We start from the raw sequence: 20,219 nt of genomic DNA, 5'->3' as shown, positions 1-20,219 counted from the left end.
CATGTAAGTTGAGTACTTGCACCATGTGGCCTCCAAGAGCTATTTCATCATGTTCCTTCCTTCTCTTCTGAATTTTCAATTTTTTTCTTTACTGATCACTCACTCTCTTTCTAGTTTATAGCCTAAAAAATTGTTCTCAATCCTAATTCTTCCCCAAGCTACTATCATGTTTCTTTTTTCCTCCAGATTACTAGTTTCTTTTTTCCCAGCATTGCCTGAGTCACACACTTCCTCACCTCCATTATTTAGTAAACAATTCTCTGCATAAGATTTATGTCTCTACCATTTTGTTGAAGCTCTTCTCTCTGAGGTCCCCGGTAGCTTTCTCATTTTCTAAAGCTGGTTCCCTCTTTTTAGTTCAGTTGTTAAAACCCATCTCTCTCTATGCTCTCTCTTTAGAACTATGGCTACAGTTTTTGTTCCTGTGCCACTTTTATAAAATCGTGATGCCAGATTTTCTTCCTGTTTCACCTATTCTATTATTAAAACAATATTGAAACATTAAAAAAAATGCTCCATGCATCTGCCATTCCAGTATTTATATAAACTTATAGATTCTAGTGTGGATGCACTATAATTTTCTATATAATGTGTCTGTTGTTGGACAATTTACTTGTTTCCAGATTCTTTATTTTGTTTAACAAACATTGTAGCAGAGAGTATTTTCATTCATATAACCTTTTGCTTCTCTTGTATTATTTACATAAGATCCATTTCTAGGAGCACCACTGATGACTTAGCCATCAGTTACAAGGGTTATGAGCATTTTGCTGAACATTAACTACAATTATAGGTGCCATCCCAATTTACAGGGCCACAAGGAGTTTTAATTCAGGCTTATTAGTGTCAGTGTACCAAAATTATTTTGCTAATTTAATAGTTATAAATGTATAAAATATTACCATGCTAATTTAATAGTTATATGATGGCTATTTCATTTTTGTTTTAATGTTTGTTTCTTGATAATTAATGAGGGTGAGCATTTTCACATTTGTTTTATATTGAATTTCTATTTCCTTATGAATTCTACCTTTATACTTTATCCTGTTTATCTATCTAGTAATCTAGTACAAAAGCTTTTACAGAGAAACTTGTCTTAGATTGCAGGATTTCTAAATTACCCTCTTTTTAAACCAAATGTACAGAAATATTCCTACTTATTCACAGTCTGATGGCTTTTGCCAATGTGATGCTTTAAATTCATGTATATCTTTTCATGTTCAATGGACTTTTTCCCTCTACTCATTACATAGAAATTTGGAGGAAAACCTGGTGACTTTTTCCATTTGTTAGCTGACCAGTTTTGTTATTATGATAATAAAAATTATTCTCTGACAACAATTTGTTGTTGAACTGTGCCTAATGTATTTTTCTGCCTCTGCTCTTTATTTGAAAATGCTTTTAACATGTAAAATACGACTTAATTTAGATACCATATGATAATTCTGCTGAATGAAAAAAGGCTTTCAGAGAGAACTTGGTATAACATTTATATTGACAGAAATTAAAAGATACATCTTTCTGTATTAACCTTAACTAACTGATACGTAGTACAGTTTCATGGGTAGTTTAGATTTGGTTTGTTGTTGCTGTTGCTAAATAAATTACGGTGGACCCTCATCTCTCTCTATAGCACTGGTCTCACAACTGAATGAATTTTTGCTGTAATCTGTGCACCATCAACTTAATTCATTTTGAATTCTTGAACCTCTCACTCTGTGACCTTGCCCTTTACTTATTGTTACTGTTACCCTGTCTTTTACTGGCTTGAATTATTGGCATTTCCTAAAGTTCCATCTGCAGTTGCCACCTCCTTTTTTATACATTCTCTTTTGTAAGCTCAGTCTTCTTCCATGTTAACCTATTTCAAACCCACCTTACACCCCAGCTCTAGCCCTCTGTTCCTCTTACCAGCCAGAGACCCACATTTTCAACTCCTTTCTTGACTCTGTTGTTCTACAGCAGATTCACAAGCTTAAGAGCCTGGCTAACAACGTAAGTGAGTAAAAAGCAGGCCATTGGGTAAGAAAAAAATGTTTTTCTACACTAAGAAAAACAACAGGGTAAGTGGGGTGATAAGTGGCTGTTGACATAGACTGAGGGTCAGGAAGACAGTCATGGGGGTGGGGAGAGTGCAGGCCCCATGCAGGCTGTTTGGCTCTGGCCTTTGTTGCTATTTGGGAATGTTGGCCCAAAGTTACCAGATCTCCCAGTTTCTCAAGAGAAGCTGTAAATCAGGATTTGCATGTTAAATACCTTGAATTTTAAAGGATGGGTTGAATTTTTGTAAAATACTGCATGGGCCAAAGAAAACATGCCATGGATCAAGTTCAGTACACAGGCTCTTAGTTTATAACCTTTTTCTGTTAAAGACACTTTAAATTTTGTATGTCACCATCAAGTTCTCCCCCATTTCCCACCCTTCCCTTTAGTTTTATTGTTCATCTAGTGGGAGAACCATCTGCCCAGTTATTTAAGCCAGGAACTTCCAAATCATCACTGACATCTTCTTACTGCATTACTTCTTTATTTTGGAGGAGTGTTTGGGTCAAGGGACAAGCTTTTTATGAATTAAAGGAGATTACAACATGTTTCTAGGCAGAAAGGAAGAGGCCAAAGGAAGAGGATAATGGACAGAGCCCAGGATGTCCACTGGAGATGGGATCCAAGGTGTAGAATCCAACTACAGACCTCCATGATCAGATGCTAATCACCCTTCATACTTTTATTTCCCAGTAATCTTATTTTAACCAAAACTAATCATTTTCTCTTTTCTTTTCTTGTGGATATCATATTTCCTTGCATTTCTTGTGGAAATTTATTTTACTTTTAAAAACATGTTCTTTGTTTTGTCATGTTAATACTCTTTTTCCTTGGGCATTCTTGAATTTGATAATTTTTTCCATATTGCTGGTTTTCTTAGAATGGTGTTTGGGTAGGGGAGGTAAAACTTTTCCTTTTCCCTTCTAGGGTCTCTTGCTGGGCCTGTGAATTAAGTTCACATAAGACAAGTTAACAGCAAAAAAGCATATAGATATATTTTTTTTAACATGTACATGGGAGCTTTCACAGGAAAATGAAGACCCAAAGAACCAGTTAGGCCTAAGTGTTTATATATCAGGTTGAACAAAGAGTAGTGATTGTGAAAAAATAACTAAGATACAGGCAGAGGCTAAAGGAAGATAACAGGGTTATTTTAAAAAGGTTTGTTTATGCAGGTTCTTCTCAGCCTTGACTCCCTGTCTCTGGTGATCAAAATGTTCTTTTCTTCCAGGTGCAGGGAGGGCATCTTTCACATGGGAGTTTTTTTTATCTCCTGTTTTCAGGAAGAAAAGGGGAGGTTAGAGTGCCTTTCTCACACCTGTTGTTTTTAAGTGCCTTTAGCTCAAAATAGTTAATATGCCAAATCAGCATGTTTTGGAGTAGCATGTTCTAAACCCCTTCAGTTGTTTATCATAAATTTATTTGTAGTAAATGATAGGACCAAAAGGTTGAATTCAGCGTTGGGGAGACTCTGTCCACCTGTGCCCTTGGGCTCTGATTTATGGGAGCCATGGTGGGAGAGCCAGCCACATGGGGTAGGGTGGACTTCCCCAGATGTGTGGGTGCTTTGCCTTCTGAGTGCGGGTAAACTCTAAGTTATCTGGAACGTTGTCCAGCTTCTCTAGTCCCAAGGATCAGTGTGCAATAGATTTTAAGCCATAGATGTTGATGTCATCAGACATCCAATTGAATACTCCCACTTAAGGTTCTTAGCAACAATTCTGCTTTTAGTGACAGTGGAGCATGTATGGTGACGGTGAGGTCTGTGCATGTTTATCCAACTTGTCTGAGAAGGCTGTTCTCCCCCATTTTGAGTAGCTAAATATGACAGTTATGATTTGAGCCTGTTTCCTTCTTGCTTATTTTGAGTGAAAAGATCTGTATATTGGCTGAATTTCAAGAATTTCATAAAGAACCTGGTTATTTAGAGTTCAGGCCAAATGCACAGTTGCCGCTGTAGAGAGGAAAGCAAACATTGCCTTCTGATTATCCAGTGTGCTCTGAAGGAAAGAATGGAGAATTTGTGTAGCAAAATTATGGCTTAATCAATTTGGTGACTGTTAGACCTATACACTTGGTACATACCCTTGAGAATGAAACGAATGGTTTCCCCTGACTTATCTCTAGTGTATTCCATTGCAGTTCATGTCTTTTGCTAACCTGTATAATTGCTTCTTACATAAGTAAAGATTGTCACCTCTGCTTAAAATAGAGATATTTTCTATGGGCTACAGAATTGCTCTTTTTCAAATAGTATCGTTAGAAAGCAAACAGTGAATTAGAGCTGAATCAGCTAGAACTGTCACTTGATGTTTCTATGGAAGTTACCATCTGTTTTAAAGATTTTGTACATACACCCACCCATATAAAATACGGACCATAATACTCTAAATTCTGAACAATATTATATAACATTTAAAATCAAGGAAAATAGATTATATCTTTGATGCCAAATTTAAATACATAGCTTATGATTTTTCCAAATTGTTATCATTGGTTTGGTTTGAGGGTAGTTGTGAGGTTTGTGGACACACTTCACCCTAACCTCGGCCGGGTCAGCTTAGCACATGGTGTCATCAGAGCTCATTGCTATCAGAAGATTGCAGATACAGCTCAGAGCGTTTTGCTCATCTGAGTGTTTTATTTTGTTTTTAATCCTGTTGCATTGATTTAAAAACATGGTTTTTTGGGGGGTGAGCGATGGAAAGTTATACTGTTCTAATATATATTTTTAAATGCATTGCTGGTCTAATTGGTATAAGTTCTTAGAAGCAATCTCACATGTCTCAGTAGCTGACTAACAAAATAACATTTTTTTCAGTCTTTAAATACTTAAAGAAAAAAATTGGAAGATCACAATGTAGATGGTACCTTCGCAAGTATATTCAATAGACCTTGGGAATTTAAGCACCCTCTTCTTTAAAAAACTAAATGAGGGGCTTCCCTGGTGGCACAGTGGTTAGGAATCCGCCTGCCAATGCAGGGGACACGGGTTCGAGCCCTGGTCTGGGAAGATCCCACATGCCGCAGAGCGGCTAGGCCCGTGAGCCACAACTACTGAGCCTGCGCGTCTGGAGCCTGTGCTCCGCAACAAGAGAGGCTGCGACAGTGAGAGGCCCGCGCACTGCGATGAAGAGTGGCCCCCGCTCGCCGCAACTGAAGAAAGCCCTCGCACAGAAACGAAGACCCAACACAGCCAAAAATAAATAAATTAATTAATTTTTAAAAAAAACAAAACTAAATGAGACCTATGGTTTTGTTAGTTTAATCTAGTGTTTGCCATGGGCTCAATGTTGTGTTCAAAGCTATAGGAAGTTATGCTGTTATCTCTTGGAGGACTTAATTGTCTGTATCTTGGAAGCATTCAACAGTTCTGAGCACAAAACTGTGGAAAGCTTTTAATGACTATTAAGGGGTATTGACCCAGCCTTCAGTGAGCTTGGAATCTAATTTTTAAAAATTTAGTTTATCACTAATCTTTTTCTGAAAAAGTATTTAGGGATATTGTTCCCTTGACTTTTTCCACACTGATGCATTTAGCATCAGACTTCACTGATATTACTGCAAACAAAGGCATATTTTGTTTTCCTATTCATTCTACTGTTGGAATTTGGGTTTGCAGTTTTCTGTGGTTGTGAATAATTGTATTTGTCTCTGAGTGACAGTTCTGGAGACCATAAACTCAGGAGTGAAATTGCTGGCTGGTAGGGTATGCTCAAGCTGGACAGTTTTCAAAGTGGTTGTTTCAGTGTATGACTCCCACCGGAGTCTGAATGTTTCCATTGCTCCTCATCTTTGCCACACACTTGACATTGTCTGACTTCTTAAATTTAGTCAGCCTGATAGGTGTGTAAAGGTGCTTTTTATTTGTATTCCCCTATTTACTAAAGGAACAGAGCATCATTTCATGTATTTAAGGAGCTTTTGTATTTCCTTTTATAATTTTTGTCCACTTTTCTGTTGGATTGTCTGTCTTTCTTACAAATTTATGACAGATATATTCTAGATAATTATATTTTGCTGGTTATGTGTTTTCTAATTTGTGGTTTATCCTTTTCTTTTTTCTTTTTTTTTTTTAACATCTTTATTGGAGTATAATTGCTTTACAGTGGTGTGTTAGTTTCTGCTGTATAACATAGTGAATCAGCTATACATATACGTATATCCCCATATCTCCTCCCTCTTGCGTCTCCCTCCCACCCTCCCTATCCCACCCCTCTAGGTGGACACAAAGCACGGAGCTGATCTCCCCGTGCCATGCGGCTGCTTCCCACTAGCTATCTATTTTACATTTGGTAGTGTATATATGTCAGTGTTACTCGCTCACTTCGTGCCAGCTTACCGTTCCCCCTCCCTGTGTCCTCAAGTCCTTTCTCTACATCTGCATCTTTATTCCTGTCCTGCCCCTAGGTTCTTCAGAACCATTTTTTTTTAGATTCCATATACATGTGTTAGCATACGGTATTTGTTTTTCTCTTTCTGTCTTACTTCACTCTGTATGACAGTCTCTAGGTCCATCCACCTCACTGCAAATAGCTCAATTTCATTTCTTTTTATGGCTGAGTAATATTCCATTGGATATATGTGGCACATATTCTTTTTTGTTATTTATTTATTTTATTTTTGGCTGTGTTGGGTCTTCGTTTCTGTGCGAGGGCTTTCTCCAGTTGCGGCAAGCGGGGGCCACTCTTCATCGCGGTGCGTGGGCCTCTCACTATCGCGGCCTCTCTTGTTGTGGAGCACAGGCTCCAGACGCGCAGGCTCAGTAGTTGTGGCCCACGGGCCTAGTTGCTCTGCGGCATGTGGGATCCTCCCAGACCACGGCTCGAACCCGTGTCCCCTGCATTGGCAGGCAGACTCTCAACCGCTGCGCCACCAGGGAAGCCCTGTGGCACATATTCTTTATCCATTCATCTGTCAATGGATACTTAGGTTGCTTCCTGGCTTTTGTAAATAGAGCTGCAGTGAACATTGTGGTACATGACTCTTTAGTGAACAGAAGTTCTTCGTTTTAATACAGAACAAATTTATTATTTTTCTTTATGGTTTTTCTTTCTTATGTTGTTAACGTATTCTGAGGCCATAAAATCTACTTTTATTGTCTACTAAAAGTTTTATAATCTTGCCTTTTAGATAGAAGTCTTCAGTTAAATTGGAAATGAATTTAATATAGAAGGTGGAATAGGGATTCAATTTAATTTTTCTCCCACCTGGATAAACATATGTGCCAGTACCACTATTAAATAATTCAACCTTTCTGTGTTACTCTACAATTATGGCTATGTTGTACTTGATCGTTGGTAGGGCAAGTCCCTCACTACTGTCTTCTTATGGAGTATCTTGATTCTTCTTGGGCCTTTGACTTTTCATGTAAACTTTATATATAATCACTTTTTGAGTTCCTTGAAAAATCCTGTGGATGTAGATGTGTGTGTATATGTATATATGTATAAGCACATATATACATCTGTCACTCGGTATCTGTGGGGGATTGGTTCCAGGACCCCTGCAGATATAAAATCTGAGGATGTTCAAGTCCCTTATGTAAAAATGGCATAATATTTGCATATAACCTTCACACATCCTCCCTTATACTTTAGATAATCTCTAGATTACTTATAATACCTAATGCGATGTAAATGCTATGTAAATAGTTGTAAATAACATGTAAAGGCTATGTAAATAGTTACCAGTGGAGGGCAAATTCACATTTTGCTTTTTGGAACTTTGTGGAATTCCCCCCCCCTCCAATATTTTCCATCCATGTTTGATTGAATCTGTGGATGTGGAACCCATGGATATGGAGGGCCCACTCTATTCCCTAGCTCTTTCACTAAGAGTGCCTGAGAGTGGCCCCCAATAGCAATAAACACATCTAACACCTGGATCTTGAATTCTTTCTTTCTTTTAATTTAAGTATGATTAATATACAGTTATTGTAATTGTTTCATGTGTACAACATAGTGATACACTTACATACTTTATGAATGATAAAGTTCACCATGATAAGTTACCATCTGTCACCATTTAAAGTTATTACAGTATTATTGACTATATTCCCTATTCTGTACATTGCATCCCCATGACTGACTTATTTTATAACTGGACATTTGTGCTTCTTGATCCCCTTCACTGATTTTGCCCATCTTCCCACCCCCCACTCCTCTCTGGCAACCACCAGTGTGTGTCTGTATCTGTGAATCTGTGTCTGTTTTGTTTTGTTTGTTCATTTATTTTGTTTTTTAGATTCTACATATAAGTGAAATAATACAGTATTTGTCTTTCTCTGGCTGACTTATTTCACTTTGCATAATACCCTCTAGGTCTATCTATGTTGTTGCAAATGGCAAGATTTCATTCTTTATGGCTGATTAATATTCCATTGTGTGTGTGTGTGTGTGTGTGTGTGTGTGTATATACCACTTCTTCTTTATCCATTCATCTATTGATGGACAGATGCTTTGGTTGCTTCTATATTTTGGCTATTGTAAATAATGCTGCAGTGAACATAGGGGTGTATATATCTTTTCAAATTAGTACTTTTGTTTTCTTCAGGTAAATACCCAGAAGTGGAATTGCTGACTCATGTGATAGTTCTATTTTTAATTTTTTGAGGACCCTCCGTATTGTTTTCCATAGTGGCTGCACCAATTTACATTTCCACCAACAGTGAATGAGGGTTTCTTTTTCTCCACATTCTTGCCAACACTTGTTATTTGTTATCTTTTCAACAATAGCCATTCTGACAGGTGTGGGGTACTATCTCATTGTAATTTCATCTTTTCATGTGTCTGTTGGCCATTTGTATGTCTTCTTTGGAAAAATGTCTGTTCAGGTCTGCTGACCATTTTTAATTGGATTGTTTGTTTTTTGATATTGTGTTGTATGAATTCTCTATATATTCTGGATATTAACCCCTTATCAGATATATGATTTGCTAATATCTTCTCTCATTCAGTTGTTGCTGATTTCATTCACTGTAAAAGCTTTTCACTTTGATGTAGTACATTTGTTTATTTTTGCTTTTGTGTCCCTTGCCCGAGGAGACAGATCCAAAAAAAATATCATGAAGACTGATGTCAAAGGGGTGACTGCCCATGCTTTCTTATAGGAGTTTTACGGTTTCAGGTCTTACATTCAAATCTTTAATCCATTTTGAGTTTATTTTCGTATATGGTATAATAGGGTGATCCAGACTCATTCTTTTGCATGTCCAGTTTTCTCAATGTCATTTATTGAAGCAAGGCTGTCTTTTCCCCATGTGTATTCTTGCCTTTTTGTCATAGATTTATTGATCATATGTGTATGGGTTTACTTCTGGGCTCTCTCTTTTGTTCCATTGATCTATGTGTCTTATTTTATGCTAATACCTTACTGTTTCGATTACTGTAGCTTTGTATTATAGTTTGAAATCAGAGAGCATGATACCTCCAGCTTTGTTCTTCTTTCTCAAGGTCACTTTGACTAATTGGGGTCTCTTGTGGTTCCATACAAATTTTAGGATTATTTGTTCCAATTCTGTGAAAAATGCTATTGATATTTTGATAGGAATTGCATTGAATCTGTATGTTGCTTTTGGTAGTTTGGATAGTTTTTCTAAAACTGATTGTAATATATTTTTTCAGTACTAGTTCTTTTGTTCTATGAGAACAGTATATCGTTCTGCTTACTTGTGACATCTTTAATTTCTTTCATCAATATCTTATAGTTTTCAGAGTATAGGTCTTTCACTTCCTTGATTAAATTTATTGCAAGGTATTTTATTCTTTTTGGTGTAATTGTAAGTGGGATTGTTTTCTTAATTTCTCTTTCTGATAGTTTGTTATTAGTCTATAGAAATGCAAGAGATTTTTACATGTTAATTTTGTATCCTGCAATTTGCTGAATTCATTTATTCCAATAGTTTTTGGTGGAGTTTTTAGGGTTTCCTATATATAGTATCATGTCATCTGCAAATAGTGACAGTTTTACTTCTTCCTTTCTGATTTGGTTGACTTTTATTTCTTTTTCTTATCTAATTGCCATAGCTACAACTTCCAATACTTTGTTGAATAAAAGTGGTGAGAGTGGGCATTCTTGTCTTGTTCCTGATTTTAGAGGAAACCTTTCAGCTTTTCACTATTGAGTAGGATGTTAGCTGTGAGTTTGTCATATATAGCCTTTGTTATATTAAAGTGTGTTTACTCTATACCTACTTTATTGAGAGCTTTTGTTATAAATGGGTGTTGAATTTTGTGAAAACAACTTTTTCTGCATCTACTGAGATGATCATATAATTTTTATCCTTTGTTTTGTTAATGTGGTGTATCATGTTGATTGATTTGTGGATGTTGAACCATTTTTGCATCCCTGGAATAAATACCACTTGATCATGGGGTATGATCCTTTTAATGTATTGTTGAATATTATGTATGATCCTTTTAATGTATTGTTGCTTTGCTAATATTTTGTTGAACGTTTTTACATCCTGTTCATCAAGGGTATTTTCGTGTAATTTTTTTTTTTTTTTTTTTTTTTTTGCCGTGTCTTTGTCTGGTTTTGGTATCAGGGTAATGCTCATCATGTAGAATGAGTTTGGAAGCTTGCCTTCCTCCTCAATTTTTGGAAAAGTTTGAGAAGGACAGGTTTTGACTCTTCTTTAAATGTTTGGTAGAATTCACCTGTGAAGCCATGGGCTTCTATTTATTGGGAGTTTTTAAAATTACTGATTCAATCTCATTGCTAGTAACTTGGTCTATTCAGGTTTTCTATTTCTTCCTGGTTTTTGGAAGATTGTAGTTTTAAAAATTTTATCCATTTCCTCTCTGTTTTCCAATTTGATGGCATATAATTGTTTATAGTAGTCTCATGATCCTTTGTATTTTTGTGGTATCAGTTTTAACATCTCCTCTTTCCTTTCTGATTTTATTTATTTGGGGCCTTTCTCTTTTTTTCTTGATGAGTCTGATTAAAGGCTTGTCAATTTTTTATATTTTCCAGGATTCAGCTCTTGCTTTCATTGATCTTTTCTGTTGTTTTTTGGTCTCTATTTTATTTATTTCCACTCTGATCTTTATTATTTCCTTCATTTTACAAACTTTGGGCTTTGTTATTTTTTTTCTAGGTCATTTAGGTGTAAGGTTAGATTGTTTATTTGAGACTTTTTTCTTGTTTCCTTGAGACTTTTTTCTTGTTTCTTTAGGTAGGCCTATATCACTGTAAACTTCCCTCTTAGAACTGCTTTTGCGGTGTCCCATAGATTTTGGAAGTTTAAACACAACCTTCCAACTTTTCATTTGTCTCAGGGTATTTTCTTATTTCTTCATTGCCCCATTTATTGTTTAGTAGCATGTTGTTTAGTCTCCATGTGTTTGTGTCTTTTCCAGTTTTTTTCTAGTAGTTTATTTCTAGTTCCCCACTGTTGTGGTTGGAAAGGATGCTTGATGTTACTTCACTCTTCTTAAATTTATTGAGACTTATTTTGTGACCTTTTTCAGATTCTTTTCCCATACAGGTTATTATAAAATGTCTTTCATATATTTTCATTTCTAGTTATGGCCTTTCTTTTCTTCTTAAATAAGTCTCTTTAACATTTCTTGTAAGGCATATTAAGTGCCTTAGCTTGTGCTTATCTGAGAAACTTTTTATCTGTCCTTGAGTTCTGAATGATAACTTTGCCAGGTAGAGTATTCTTTGTTGTAAGTTTTTTCCTTTCAGGACTTTGAATATATCATGCCGCTTTGTTCTGGCTTGTAAAGTTTCTGCTGAAAAATCAGCTGATAGTCTTACAGGGATTCCCTTATATATAACTAGTTGCTTTTTTCTTGCTGCCTTTAAAATTCTCTCTTTATCTTTACCTTTTGACATTTGAATTATAATGTGTCTTGGTGTTGGTCTATTTAGGTTCATCTTTTTGAGAACTCTCTTTGCTTCTCGGACTTTGATGTCTGTTTCCTTTGCCAGGTTAGGGAAGTTTTCAGCCATTACTTCTTCAGATAAGTTTTTTGTACATTTCTCTCTTTCTTCTGCTTCTGTGACCTATATAATATGAATGTTAATGTGTTTGATGTTGTCCCAGAGAGCCCTTAAACTATCCTCATTTTTAAAAATTCTTTTCTCTTCTTACTCTTTTTTTTTAAAATTATTTATTTATTTATTTTTATTATTATTATTTTTTGGCTGTGTTGGGTCTTTGTTTCTGTGCAAGAGCTTCCTCTAGCTGCAGCAAGCGGGGGCCACTCTTCATCACGGTGCGTGGGCCTCTCACTATCGTGGCCTCTCTTGTTGCGGAGCACAGGCTCCAGACGCGCAGGCTTAGTAGTTGTGGCTAACGGGCCTAGTTGCTCCGCGGCATGTGGAATCTTCCCAGACCAGGGCTGGAACCCGTGTCCCCTGCATTAGCAGGCAGATTCTCAACCACTGCGCCACCAGGGGAGCCCTCTCTTACTCTTCCATTTGAGTGATTTCTACTACCCTCTTTTCCAGATCACTGATTCATTGTTCTGCATTATCTAATCTGCTGTTGATTTCATCTAGTATAGTTTCATTTCAGTTACTGTATTCTTCAGCTCTGATTGGTTCTTTTTTATATTTTCTATCTCTTTGTTGAAGTTCTTAACTGTGTTCATACATTCTTTTTCAGAGTTCAGTGAGCAATTTTATGACCACTTCCTTGAACTCTTTATCAGATAGGTATCTCCGTTTCATTTAGTTCATTTTCTGAGGTTTATTTTGTTCTTTTGATTGGAACATATTCCTCTGTCTCCTAATTTTGCCTCTTAGCATGTTTTTTTTTTTTTTAAATAGGTAGATCAGCTGTGTCTCCTCATCTTGAAGGAGAGGTCTTATGTAGAGCGTTTCCTGTGGGACCCAGATGAACAATCCCTCCTGGTCACCAGAGCCAGGTGCCCCAGAAGACTCCCCCATGTGGGGTGCACGCACCCTCCTATTGTGGTGGTCCTCCAGTTCCTGCAGATGCGCTGTTGGGTGGGTTGGCCCCCAGTCTGGCTTGTTATAAGGCTTGGCTCTGACTGCTGCAATTGTGCTGGTGGGCAGGGCTGGCCTCCAGGGGTAGGAGCCACTTTGTTGGGGAGGGGTGGCGATCTGGACCAAGGCCACCCGCCAGTGTAGAGGGACGGGATCTGCTTTGGGGGTGTTACCGTCCCGACAGAGGCCACCTGTTGGTGTGGTGGGAGAAGGGCCACTTTGGGAGGGTGCTGGCTGGAGCAGGTCCACAGGGGAAAGCTGGGGCTGGGTGAGTGGCACTAGCAAGATACCTCGCTGATGTCACAAACGACATCCACCAGTGCCAGGCCAGCTCGGTAGAGGGAGGATAAAATAAATTTTTCTTTTTAATGGCACCCACCAGAACTTCATTCTGGGAGGAAGTTCCAACAGATCCTTGCCCCTTTGGCACTTGCCGTAACATCGGTCATTGAATCTCCTTTATGTATGGCCCAGATGCTTTTTCAAACTGCCACTTCTGCACTGGGACTTGGAGTGAGTAAGTTTGTGCACAGGCCCTTTAAGCATCTTGGTTTCTATGAGAAAGCCCTCCAGCTCTCCTGAATGTAACCCTGCTGGCTTTCAAACCCAGACATTGTGAGGGCTCATCTCACTGGTGCAGGACCCCCCTGCTCTTTAGGGAGGACTTCCACATTAGTGATATCCCCTCTTGCTTGCGGGTTTTCACACTGGGGGTGTGGGTTCTGACTAGACTGTGTCTCTGTCCCTCCTGCCCATCTTGGTGTTTTCTTAATTTTCTTAGTTGTAGATGAGCTATTCTGCTGGTCTTCAGGTGGTTCTCAGAGAAATTTGTTCTATATGTAGCTGTAGTTTTGATGTGTCCATGGGAGGAGGTGAGCTCAGGATCTTCCTACTCTGCCATCTTGATCCCACCTTGGATTTTGATTTCTAAATACCACTCTCTAATAAAAGGAACCAGGGCTCCTTGGAGAAATGGTAAGAAAGTACAAAATGAGCCTGAAACATCTAGTTTTAGAAAGTAAGGGAATGCTCAAAAAATGATGAGGTCATGTCAAAATGACCTAGAAGCCATCTTGAAGGGGTTTCCACTGGCCCAATCTGGGGCTGATTGGGCTACAAAACACATAACGGTAATAATAGATTATAAGAAACCATAATAATAATATAACCCACTGAATACATGGATGAATAATATAAATGTAAGAATGAATGGATTGATTAATTGAAATCTTGATGAGGAACAGTATATGTACATAGCTTCAGAGTACTTCCCTAAGAAATACTTACTAACTACCAAGAGGAAAAGTGTAAGTAGCTCTGCAGTGGAGAAGACTAGCAGATACCACCTTAATCAGTTCATCAATGTGAACATCATCAGTAATAATACAAATGAAAATTGTGTGCCACCTGGTGGGTTGCAATGAGAAGAACACAGCGTTTTTTCCTGTAATATTCCTGCCAGTATCTTTGCTCATCATTCATTCTGCTTTTAAATAAATTTGTCCTGAAGTATGACATACATACAGAAAGGTGACAAATCATATGTGGATAGATCAATAAATTTCAAAAATTGAACTTGTCTATGTAACCAGCACCCAGATCAAGAAATTGAACAGTCTGTCACTCTAAAAGCACCTGTTCTGACTTCAAATTATAATCATTGATGATTAATTTTGCCTGGTTTTGTACTTTATATAAAAGGAATCATATAGCATGTATTTTTGTATATGGCTTCTTTCTCTCAGCATTATATAGTCATGTTGTTGCAGGTAGCAAATATTTTCTTCTTTTTCTTACTGCAGTGTTCCATTATATGAATTCATCAGTTATTTTTTCTTTCTGTTATGGATGCACACTGGAGTTGTTTTCAGTTTGGGGCTGTTATGAATTGCACTGCTGTGAACATCCTTGTTCATGTCTTTTGCCACACATGTGTCTGTTTATGTTGGCTATATACCTAGGAATTGAATTGCAGAGTTATAATGTATGCACACATTCATCTTTAGTAGATACCGCCAAACAGTTTTTCAAGTAGGCAGTTAACACCCCTACCAAAGGTATAAGGGAAGTGCCATTTGCTCCACATCCTTGTCAACATGGTTTTTAATTTTAGCTATTCCATTGGGTATGTAGTGGTACCGCACTGGGGATTTTAACTTGTGTATCTCTGATGACTAATGAAGTTGAGCATCTTTCATCTATTTGTTAACTGTTGTCTTTTGTGAGGTCATCATTCATTCTTGCCTTTCAGGTCTTCTATCCGGTATCATTTTACTTCTATGCAAAGGTCATTTCCTTTATAATTTAGTGTGTCAGCTGATGGTAAACTCTCGGTTTTGTTTGGCTGAAAATGTTTATTGTTCTAGAAGGAATCGTCTTTAGTTATAGAATTCCAGGTTAATTGTTATCTCTGTTAGGTCACTGAAGATAGTAGTCCTTTTCTGGGCTCCATTGTTGCTGTTGAGAAATCAAGAGTCATCTTAATTGGTGTTCATTTGTAGGTGATTCTCTTTTCTCTTTGCTGCTCTTAAGATTGCTTTTTATTTAGTGTTCTGCAGTTTTACTCTGATGTCCCTCAGTATTGCTTTTCCCCCTGCTTGTTGTTTGTTGGCCTTTCTGGATTCAAGGATTGGTGTCATTTACAGTATTGATTCTCTCCATTTTCTTTCTCTAGTATTCCTCTTAGGTGAATGTTATACCTATTCACTCTACTATCCGTGCCTCTTAATGTCACTTTTATGGTTGCATCTGTCTATTTGGGAAGCATTCCAGATGGTTTTTTTTAGATCTGTCTTCCAGTTCCTGATCCATTATTCATCTGTGTCCAAATGTAATTTATTCACCTAATGAATTTTTTTTTAAAGTGTGGGGATCTTTTTTTAAAAAAATATTTATTTATTTATTTGGTTGCAGCGGGTCTTAGTTGCGGCTCGTGGGCTCCTTAGTTGCAGCAGGTGAGCTCCTTAGTTGTGGCATGTGAACTCTTAGTTGCGGCATGCATGTGGGATCTAGTTCCCTGACCAGGGATCGAACCTGGGCCCCCTGCATTGGGAGTCAGAGTCTTATCCACTGCATCACCAGGGAAGTCCCATGAATTTTTTCTAAGCTTTTTTTATCGTATTTTTAGTTCTAAAATTCTATTCAGTTCTTTTTTCAGTTCTGTTTAGTTATTTACAATATTCTATTTGTTCATTACTTTCAAGCTTTTCATTTATACATTTATGTATATATATATATACCTTAAAAAAATACCCAAACTATTAGCTTTAATATTTGGCACAGAGAGAAGAGGGCCTGAAGCCAGGTTTTAGATTAAGACGATTGTAACTCACAATCTCTCATCTCTTCCTTCTTTTCTTTTTTCTCTCTTTCTTTCTTTCTTTTTTTAATTTTTTACTTTTCATTTTGAAATAATTTTAGACTTAAAAAAAAATGTTGCAAAAACAGGTCAATTTCTACATACCCTTCACCCACCTTCCCAAAATGCTAATATCTTATGTAACTATAGTAAACTTATCAAAATCAGGAAATTAACATTCATACAGTAATGTTAATTGAGCTACAGACCTTATTCATATTTTGTCACTTATCTCAATAATATTTATGTCTGGACCATGATCCAGTCTAGGATCCAACATTGCATTTAGTTGTTTTATTTCCTTTGTCTTCTTTAATCTGTGCTGTTTGTCAAATGGTGGTTTTTCTATTTCCATCATTCTTCTCTACACTTATTAATTGAAATTCTCTTACAAGAAGGAGCTTGGCCTTCTTGCCCATTTATTTGTGTATTCAGTTACTTATTTTTTATCGATATGGACTCATGGGTATTTGTTTTATCCTATAAGTTATAATGTATTAATATAATTTTTTAATTTTTTTGCTCAGATTGTCCCAGATTTGGCCCCTTCAGGTTAGTTCCAGTCGTTTTGATAAATCCATATCTTTTTTGAGCCCTCCTTACTTTGTTGTACCACAAAATGTTCTAGGTTCATCTGGTACTTTCCCTTTCCTAGCTTTGCAGCCAGACATTTCTCTAAGTAGTCCTGGTTCCCCTTATTGGAGGGTGGTGTTTAGAAGCCAGTATTTGGGTGCAACATGTGCTCATTGCTACAGGGGTATCATTGCTCCTAGTCTTTGTCAGAGGACAGAGCTACACATATCTGCCTCTACCAATATCTATTATCTACTGAAATATGTATTAAAAACCATGATATCTCTGATTCCAGTCTGATACCATACAGTTCATTCTGGTCTTTCCCATTCCTTTCTTTGTTTTTTCTCTAGTCTCAGAGTATATAGTCAAGATACTGGCTTCCACAGCGGTTAGGTTAGTTCTTTTCTTCTGTACTCAGTTAAGTGTGGTTACTTATACCTTTGTAATACAGTTCCCTTATTACTGAATGTGTTTCATTTTGAGTTACCTTCACATACTGTTTGATTTTGGTTGTTTACCTTTTTATTTTGTTTAACAGTACTATGGTTATAAATGTCAAAACTATGCAAAAAGATACATCTGGAGACCTATCACTCCCCCTCTATTCTTTGTATCCCATTCTCATTCCCCCAGTTCCCACCTGAATGGTTCCATAATGCCTGTAAGATAAAATTTGAACTTAGTATAATTGACAAGTCCCTCCATCATCTCAGTCTTAGCTTGTCCTTATACATCATGTTCTGGAAGCCTCAGATTTCCTCTTATTCCTCAAGCATGACTGGCTCATTCATGCCTCCATGCCTTTGCATATTCTCTCCCTCTGCCTGGAATAATGCTCTGCTCCTCTTCTTGTCTTGCCCATCTCTAATCATTCAAAACCCATTTCAGCTCTTACGTACTAGGTAAAGACTTCCTTTCCTCACCCATCTCTCCCCATTTGCATTTCACTCCTCCATTTAGTAATTCTCTTCTGTTAATTCATAGCTCTATAGCACTTGTAAATATCGTGTAACTTTTGTGACATTTGATTTAAATTATTGATGCATAGGCTTTTCATCTTCTTTATAACTGAGCTTCTTGAAGACAGGAACTTTGTCCTTGGATTTCTAGCATCTCGTTCAGTTTCTTGCACTTATCAGTTATACAGTGAATACAGTATAGTGAGTGGATGTCAGTTCTTTTCACTTTTTCTTTACTCTTTCTCTCTTTATTTCACCCATGATATAAGCCCATATTAATAGAATGTGATGCCCATGATCTTGTTATCTTTGACATTTTTGTATTTTCTGCCTCTCCTCATATATTTGGGCACAACCTTGGTAATTTAATGGCTTCCTGTGATCCCTGGGAAGTCACAATATCTAATTAAATTTTCAGACGCAGTATAGAGGGATGAGATGAAACCGGGGTATAGAAATTGTTTAAAATATGCAGACCTAAAAAGTCAAGACTATATTATCTGTCTGATTTGCCTCTTCATTTGAAAAGCTGAAGCTTGCTGCCCGTTTAACCTGTTAGATTGGAAGAAATTGTTGTACTGGAAACAAAATCCCTTCAACGGTCTTTTAGGAGCACTAGTCAGCTTTTAAAACGTCATTATTATTGTCCAAAAGACAAGTTTAGTAACCTTCCACATTGTGTTTCTAAGCTGCTTACTTTACTTTCTTTTCTGTATAGATTATTCAGCAGATTATGTTAAAATGTAGGGGCTTATTTCCACCAGTCTCTTCATGCACCATCTGTTACTTCCCTCTCTCCCTCTGTATTGCATTCTCTTCCTGCCACTCCTGTGTGTTCTATTTAATCATAGCTCATTCTCCAAAGTCCTACCTGCTACTCAGCACAGAGGTTTAGTTGTAATGTAGACGTCACACTAAGCAAAGGGGCAGGGATGTTGTTTCTGGACCGCGCTTAGCAAGGGTACAAAGCTACAGCTACTGCATCCGGGGCTAGTGAGCTTTGAGAAATCATTCACTTATATTACTGGCCTGTTTTCTTTATTTATAAAAATTGAAAATATATCACTTTTTTATTCAACTGTTATACATATGGAGACAAATGTGTCATAAAGGAGCACTTTGTTGAATTTTCCTAATTGAGTATAACCGGAAAACCACCATTCAAACCAGGAAACCCAGTATTACTAGCCTGCCAGAATTCTTCCTTCCCCCCAGGCTTTACTGCTCCCTCTAAAAGGTTACTATCCTGATTTACATAGTTTTACCTACTTTTGAACTTTATAAAATAGAATCATATGGTACATTCTGTCATGTGTCTGGCTTCTTTGTCTCGACATTAAGTTTGTGAGATTCATCTGTGTTGTTGAATTACTTATGGTTCATTTATGTTAATTACTGTGTAGCATGCAAACTGCCTGTTTTTGTAAATAAAGTTTTATTGGAGCACAGCCACACCCATTCATTTACATATTGTCTGTGGTTACTTTTGCACTCCAAAGGCAGAGTTGAGTAGTTGTAACAGGGCGCAGAGACCATTTGGCCTGCAGACCCTAAAATATTTACTATCTGGCCCTTTGCAGAAAAAATTGATTGACCCCCTGCTGAATAGTGTTCATTATATGAATATTCCACAGTTTATTTGTTACTGAGTTTTGGCTATTGCAATTAATGCTTCGTTAAATATATGTGTCTTTAGGACCTATGTATATGCATTCCTAGAAGGTATTTCCCCAGGAGTGGAATTGCTAGGCCACAGTTTTTGTTCTGCTCTATTAGATATCGCTGAACAGTTTTCCAGTTCACACTCCCACAGCAGCATATGAGAGTTGAATTGCTCCGCATCCTAAGATGTGGTATTGTCAGATATTTGCATATGAGCCATTTGGATGAGTATGTAATTTTATCTCATTTGTGGTTTTTAATTTGTATTTCCATGGTAATGAATGATGTTGAACACCTTTTCATGTGCGTTTTGGCCATTTTTGATATCCTGTTTGGGTGATCTGTCTTTTTCTTATTTTGTCAGAGTTTTTTATATTCTAATGAGTCCTTTGCTGGATTTATATATTGCAAATATCATCTTCTTTTCTGAGACTTGCACTTCTATTCTTTTAATAGTGCTTTTGTTTTATTTTATTTTTATTTTTATGAACATGAAGGGGATCAGAATATGCCACCACAAAATATGCCACTTTGGCATGAAAATTATTTTGGACTGAAGGAAGTCTAAAAACATCAGACACAGGAAGAGCTTTTTGCCCTCCCCCTTTCTTCCAGAAAGCAGGGCATAAATTTCCATTTGTAAATTTCCATTTATA

General features: G+C 37.1%; 1 protein-coding gene across 6 annotated transcripts in view; it reads left to right on the top strand.

The window, feature by feature from the left end:
• Nucleotides 1-20,219, top strand: part of SIPA1L1 (signal induced proliferation associated 1 like 1) — a 376,440-nt gene that overhangs the window by 162,502 nt on the left and 193,719 nt on the right. The gene's annotated exons all lie outside the window — the stretch shown is intronic.

This window comes from Balaenoptera borealis (genome assembly GCF_965194805.1).
Source record: "Balaenoptera borealis genome assembly, chromosome: 3".
Lineage (NCBI taxonomy): Eukaryota > Metazoa > Chordata > Mammalia > Artiodactyla > Balaenopteridae > Balaenoptera > Balaenoptera borealis.
Note: the sequence above shows the minus strand (reverse complement) of the source record. Positions and strands in the feature narration are given on the sequence as shown.